Genomic DNA, 8139 nt, shown 5'->3' on the forward strand with positions numbered 1-8139 from the left:
CTTTGAAGTGACAAATGGATACTGTATATAATAAACTATGACAGTACTATGTTTGGCCTAAGGGATGTGGCTGTATTATTGAAGAGCCAAAGCCTTGATTTGCTGTGTGAGATCAGTCAAATGGTAAGACGACTATTGTAGATCTAACAAAATCAGGCAGAACCAATGGAAGTAAGACTAGTAGGACCTGTAGGCAGTGAGATTCAATGCATTCAATGTTAGAGATTGTAACACAGCAGAATAAGTACAGAGCTATTGGATATGGGATCCTCTTATTGCCAGTATATTCACTCACCTATTGAAATGGCCCAAAATAGGAATTGTACAAAGCGAAGGAGGAATCAAAGTTACCTATCAATAGAAAACTTTTAGAAAATCCCATGCATCATCACATCGTTTAAAGTTCAGTAGCCTTCCTTTCTTTTGATCATTTCATTTCTATTTTTGTCTTTTTATCCACCACTATTCCCTTCTATTCTTAGGCCACACTATTGATTATTTACCTTACATTATCTATCTACTGACACACAGCCAATGTAAGTGAGTCAACAAGCAAGTGAGCAAATAGGGAGCTCCTAGGATGTGCTGTGAGACTAAATGAAAGGGTTACTACAGTAGCTTATTTTTATTTTTATTTTAATGCACAATCCAACTCATGCCAATGATAGGCCTTCATTAGAACATCGCTGACCAAGAACATTTTGTTTTGAAAACCCAAGACAGCGACCATCAATAGACATTCTCTGTGGTTTACATATGTTTTCTTCAGAAAAAGGCACAGAAAGTGCAATAGTCAAAAATAGCATATCTATGAACGACACAGACCAAGATCAGGCTTACCATGTAGCTTATCTTGTGTCTGATCTCTGTTTGTGTGTTTATATGTGTGTGTGCTTGTGTGTGGGTGTGTGTGTCTACCCACTCCGCTTCACTCCCTCATCCCTTCATTCCACTCCTCAGGCCTGCTACCTCTCCTGCAGTAATAGCTGCCCACTTTACAGTAGATTAAACTACTGTGTGTGTGTGTGTGTGTTCACCTAACACACCTAACACAAAGATGGGCAAGTTGCAATAGAACATCTTCAAGTGGAATGATGTTGAAGAGTAACTGTATATGAGAGTATTAATGGCCTCCAGGACAAGATGATCAAGATGGCATAGCAAATCAAAATCAAATCAAATGTATTTATATAGCCCTTCGTACATCAGCTGATATCTCAAAGTGCTGTACAGAAACCCAGCCTAAAACCCCAAACAGCAAGCAATGCAGGTGTAGAAGCACGGTGGCTAGGAAAAACTCCCTAGAAAGTAGCAGACGTGGTTTGTTGTCCTCACGTTTACTTTTTTGTATTTTTCGTCTTTTTTGTATATATTTCAATTTATTTTCAATCTCTTTTCCATTTTTAAATTAAATGTGACACGGATCTGCTATTTTTTAGATCTTATAGCCAGAACCTTCATCAGAAGTTAGCCATCCGAAGCTAACCAGCTAATTAGTTACTAGCTATTTAGTCATTGTTAGCCACTGCTAGCGGCCTTTACCTTCTGCACAGGCACCAGCTGTTTTTTTAGCCTGGATAATACCTGCCAGTCTGCCAGTATCGGAATGTTTTTCTCCACTACAACGCCGGATTCCTGCCGTAAACCCTGGACCATTACTCCTGATCATCACAGCTAGCTAGCTGCCACCGAGTGACCCAGCCCCGAAAGCTAGCCCTGAGACAAGCCCACCTCCTGGCCCTCTTTGTGATCACTCAGCTACTCAGCCGATGCCTCCCGGACTTTACCCCCAACATGGCTAGAATCCACTACTCCACAGGATACTTGATGTAAGCTCTGAACCTTTGCATCGGATCATCGCCGCTAGCTAGCTGCTACCGAATGGCTATAGTGGCTAACGCCCCTGCCCCGAAGCTAGCACCAGTTAGCCACGAGCCAGGCGCATCTCCCGGGTAGCAAACGAAATTACTACAACTACAATACCTCTTTCGCCATCTGGCCCGGACCCTTTGTCGACACAGCACCACGCCATACCACCACGACTGGTCTGCAGACGTAACTCCATCCGCTGTGCCCTCAACTGGCCTTTGCCGGATGTCGAAGCAGACGATTCTACTTACCCCGGCCTGCTAACTTTAAACGCTGTGTCTCCCGTGTGCTAGTGTATAAATGACTACTACGCGGCTTCCCTGTTCCTTCTATTGCTGTTCACTGGACCCTGTGATCACTTGGCTACATCGCTGATGCCTGCTGGACTGTTCATTAATCACGGTACTCCATTTTGTTTATTTATTGTTTATCTGTCGGCCCCAGTGCTGTTGTCTTAGCTGTTGTTGTCTTACCCGTTGTTGTCTTAGCTAGCTCTTCCAATCAACACCTATGATTGCTTTATGCCTCGCTTTATGTCTCTCTCAAATGTCAATATGCCTTGTACACTGTTGTTTAGGATAGTTATCATTGTTTTAGTTTACTCTGGAGCCCCTAGACCCACTCAACATGCCTCAGATACCTCCTTTAGCCCACTTCCCACACATGCGGTGACCTCACCCAGCATAACTAGAGCATAACTAGCCCATCCAGAGATGCAACCTCTCTTATCATCACTCGTTGCCTGGGCTTACCTCCACTGTGCCTGCACCCCACCATACCCCTTGTCTGTACATTATGCCCTGAATCTATTCTACCACGCCCAGAAATCTTGTCCTTTTATTCTCTGTCCCCAACGCACTCTGTCTCCAATAGCCTTTAGCCGTATCCTCATCATACTCCTCCTCTGTTCCTCGGGTGATGTGGAGGTTAACCCAGGCCCTGCGTGTCCCCAGACACTCTCATTTGTTGACTTCTGTAACCAAAAAAGCCTTGGTTTCATGCATTAACATTAGCAGCCTCCTCCCTAAATTAGTTTTACTCACTGCATTAGCACACTCCGCCAACCTTGATGTCCTTGCCGTGTCTGAATCCTGGCTTATGAAGGCCACCAAAAATTCTGAGATTTCCATACCCAACTACAACATTTTCCATCAAGATAGACCTGCTAAAGGGGGAGGAGTTGCAATCTACTCCAGAGATAGCCTGTCATACTTTCCAGGTCTATGCCCAAACAGTTCGAGCTTCTAATTTTAAAAATGAATCTCTCCAGAAATAAGTCTCTCACTGTTGCCGCCTGTTATAGACCTCCCTCAGCTCCCAGATGTACCCTGGACGCCGTATGTGAATCGATTGCCCCCCATCTATCTTCAGAGTTCGTTCTGTTAGGTGACCTAAACTGGGATATGCTTAACACCAACGGCAGTCCCACAATCTAAGCTAGATGCCCTCAATCTCACACAAATTATGAAGGAACCCACCAGGTACAACCCTAAATCCGTAAACATGGGCACCCTCATAGATATTATCTTGACCAACTTGCCCTCCAAATACAACTCTGTTGTTTTCAATCAGGATCTCAGCGATCACTGCCTCATTGCCTGCATCCGCTATGGGTCCGCGGTCAAACGACCTCCCCTCATCATTGTCAAACGCTCCCTAAAACACTTCTGCGAACAGGCCTTTCTAATTGACCTGGCCCGGGTGTCCTGGAAGAATATTGACCTCATCCCATCAGTAGAGGATGCCTGGTCGTTCTTTAAAAGTAATTTTATCACCATTTTAAATAAGCATGCCCCTTTCAAAAAATGTAGAACTAAGAACAGATATAGTCCTTGGTTCACTCCAGACCTGACTGCCCTCAACCAGCACAAAAAAAACATCATGTGGCGGACTGCACTAGCATCGAATAGTCCCTGAAATTATGCAACTCTTCACGGAAGTCAGGAACCAATACACGCAGTCAGTCGGTTTTGGGACACTGTGAAGTCCATGGAGAATAAGAGCACCTCCTCCCAGCTGCCCACTGCACTGAGGCTAGGTAACACTGTCACCACCGATAAATCTACGATAATCGAGAATTTCAATAAGCATTTCTCTACGGCTGGTTATGCTTTCCTCCTGGCTACCCCAACGCCGGCCAACAGCTCCGCCCCCCCGCAGCTTCTTGCCCAAGCCTCCCCAGCTTCTCCTTCACCCAAATCCAGATAGCAGATGTTCTGAAAGAGCTGCAAAACCTGGACACCTACAAATCATCTCTCTTTCTAAAATGATCTGCCGCCATTTTTGCAACCCCTATTACCAGTCTGTTCAACCTCTCTTTCATATTGTCCAAGATCCCTAAAGATTGGAAAGCTGCCACGGTCATCCCCCTCTTCAAAGGGGTGGACACTCTTTACCCAAACTGCTACAGACCTATATATATTCTACCCTGCCTTTCTAAGGTCTTCGAAAGCCAAGTCAACAAACAGATTACCAACGATTTAGAATCTCACCATACCCTCTCTGCAATGTAATCTGGTTTCAGAGCTGGTCATGGGTGCACCTCAGACACGGTCAAGGTCCTAAATGATATCTTAACTACCATCGATAAGAAACATTACTGTGCAGCCATATTCATTGATCTGGCCAAGGCTTTCGACTCTGTCAATCACCACATCCTCATCGGCAGATTCAACAGCCTTGGTTTCTCAAATGATTGCCTCGCCTGGTTCACCAACTACTTCTCTGATAGAGTTCAGTGTGTCAAATCGGAGGGTCTGTTGTACGGACCTTTGGCAGTCTCTATGGGGGTGCCACAGGGTTCAATTCTTGGACCAACTCTCTTCTCTGTATACATCAATGATGTCGCTCTTGCTGCTGGAGTGAGTCTCTGATCCACCTCTACACAGACGACACCATTCTGTGCACTTCTATCCCTTCTTTGGACACTGTGTTAACAACCCTCCAGGCAAGCTTCAATGCCATACAATGCCATACAACTCTCCTTCCGTGGCCTCCAATTGCTCTTAAATACAAGTAAAACTAAATGCATGCTCTTCAACCGATCGCTGCCTGCACCTGCCCGCCTGTCCAACATCACTACTCTGGACGGCTCTGACTTAGAATATGTGGACAACTACAAATACCTAGGTGTCTGGTTAGACTGTAAACTCTCCTTCCAGACCCACATCAAACATCTCCAATCCAAAGTTAAATCTAGAATTGGCTTCCTATTTCGCAACAAAGCATCCTTCACTCATGCTGCCAAACATACCCTTGTAAAACTGACCATCCTACCAACCTCGGCTATTACAAAATAGCCTCCAATACCCTACTCAACTAATTGGATGCAGTCTATCACAGTGCCATCCGTTTTGTCACCAAAGCCCCATATACTACCCACCATTGCGACCTGTACGCTCTCGTTGGCTGGCCCTCGCTTCATACTCGTCGCCAAACCCACTGGCTCCATGTCATCTACAAGACCCTGCTAGGTAAAGTCCCCCCTTTTCTCAGCTCGCTGGTCACCATAGCATCACCCACCTGTAGCACGCGCTCCAGCAGGAATATCTCTCTGTTCACCCCCAAAACCAATTATTTCTTTGGCCGACTCTCCTTCTATTTCTCTGCTGCCAATGACTGGAACGAACTACAAAAATCTCTGAAACTGGAAACACTTATCTCCCTCATTAACTTTAAGCACCAGCTGTCAGAGCAGCTCACAGATTACTGCACCTGTACATAGCCCACCTATAATTTAGCCCAAACAACTACCTCTTTCCCTACTGTATTTAATTAATTATTTATTTATTTTGCTCCTTTGCACCCCATTATTCTACTTTGCACATTCTTCCACTGCAAATCTACCATTCCAGTGTTTTACTTGCTATATTGTGTATTTACTTTGCCACCATGGCCTTTTCTTTGCCTTTACCTCCCTTATCTCACATAATTTGCTCACATCGTATATAGACTTGTTTCTACTGTATTATTAACTGTATGTTTGTTTTACTCCATGTGTAGCTCTGTGTCGTTGTATGTGTCGAACTGCTTTGCTTTATCTTGGCCAGGTCGCAATTGTAAATGAGAACTTGTTCTCAACTTGCCTACCTGGTTAAATAAAGATTTCTCGCATGGAAAAGCCTTCATTTCTCAGAACAAGAATAGACTGACGATTTTCAGAAGAAAGGTCTTTGTTTCTGGCCATTTTGAGCTTGTAATCGAAACCACAAATGCTGATGCCCCAGATACTCAACTAGTCTAAAGTTTTATTGCTTCTTTAATCAGGACAACTGTTTCCAGCTGTGCTAACATAATTTCAAAAGGGTTTTCTAATGATCAATTAGCCTTTTAAAATGATAAACTTGGATTAGCTAATAACACAACGTGCCATTTGAACACAGTAGTGATGGTTGCTAATAATGGGACTCTGTACGCCTACGTAGATATTCCATAAAGATTCTGCTGTTTCCAACTACAATAGTCATTTACAACATTAACAATGTCTACACGGTATGTTTTATAAATTTGATATTATTTTAATGGACAAAAAATGTGCTTTTAAAAAAACTAATTATGACATTTCCAAGTGGCCCCAAGCTTCTGAACGGTAGTGTAATTATTTTTTAAATCCTCATCAATCTACACACAATAACCCATAATTATTATTGTATATATTTTTTAACTGACATATCATATTTACATAAGTGTTCAGACCCTTTACAGTCTTGAGTCTTCGTGGGTATGACACTACAAGCTTGGCACACCTGACTTTCTCCCATTCTTCTCTGCAGATCCTCTCAAGCTATATCAGGTTGGATGGGGAGCATCGCTGCACAGATATTTTCAGGTCTCTCCGGAGATGTTCGATCAGGTTCAAGTCTGGGCTCTGGCTGGGCCACTCAAGGACATTCAGAGACTTGTCCCGATGCCACTCCTGCATTGTCTTAGCTGTGTGCTTAGGGTTGTTGTCCTGTTGGAAGGTGAACCACTACCACATATCTACAGTACTAAATCCATGTGTACTTGTGTATATAGTGCGTACGTTATCATGTGTGTGTATGCATGTGTCTGTGTCTATGTTTGTGTTGCTTCACAGACCCCGCTGTTCCATAAGGTGTATTTTTATCTGTTTCTTTTAATCAAATTATACTGCTTGCATTAGTTACTTAATGTGGAATAGAGTTCCATGTAGTCATGGCTCTATGTAGTACTGTGCGCCTCCCATAGTCTGTTTTGGCATGTCTTGTGGGGTATGCATGGGGGTCCGAGCTGTGCGCCAGTAGTTAAAACGCACAGCTCTGTGCATTCAACATGTCACTAGTGAGGTAGTCAATCTCTTCTCCACCTTGAGCCAGAAGAGATTGACATGCATATTATTATTATTAGCTCTGTGTACATCCAAGGGCGAGCCGTGCTGCCCTGTTCTGAACCAATTGCAATTTTAGTAAGCCCCTTTTTGTGGCACCTGACCACATGACTGAACAGTAGTCCAGGTGTGACAAAACTAGGGCCTGTAGGACCTGCCTTGTTGATAGTGCTGTTAAGAAGGTAGAGCAGAGCTTTATTATGGACAGACTTTACTTATTTTAGCTACTGTTGTATCAATATGTTTTGACCATGGCAGTTTACAATCCAGGGTTACTCCAAGCAGTTTAGTCACCTCCACTTGCTCAATTTCCACATTATTTATTACAATATTTGGTTGAGGTTTAGGGTTTAGTGAATGATTTGTCCCAAATACAATGCTTTAAGTTTCAGAAATATTTAGATTTAACTTATTCCTTGCCACCCACTCTGAAACTAACTGCAGCTCACCCTTCCATCACCAAACTTTTGGCAGAGATATGGCTTCATGTCATTGCATCATTTAGTATGTCCTGCAGTGAAAAACGGAATAAAGCCTTTTTACACGTGAGTGAAATCCTAAAATAAGGTTATAGAAATATTATTTCATAATTGACTATTTTAATCTGCTAATACTTTGTCATAATGTATTATTAATAATAATAATAATGTATTAATAATGTCATAATATCAATGTCTTGTCGTGTACAATGTGTATAATGAAACTATCACATTTAACAAAACATAAAAACTAAGAAGCAAGCATGTCACATTGAAATGCAATTTGGCAGTGGTGTAAAGTACTTAAGTAAAAAATACTTTAAATGAATACTTAAGTAGTTTTTGGGGGTATCTTGTACTATTTATATTTGTGACTACGTTTACTTTTACTTCACTTACATTCCTAAAGAAAATAATGTACTTTTTCCTCCATACATTTTCCCT

This window comes from Oncorhynchus masou, chromosome 24 (assembly GCF_036934945.1).
Source record: "Oncorhynchus masou masou isolate Uvic2021 chromosome 24, UVic_Omas_1.1, whole genome shotgun sequence".
NCBI classification, from domain to species: Eukaryota; Metazoa; Chordata; class Actinopteri; order Salmoniformes; family Salmonidae; genus Oncorhynchus; species Oncorhynchus masou.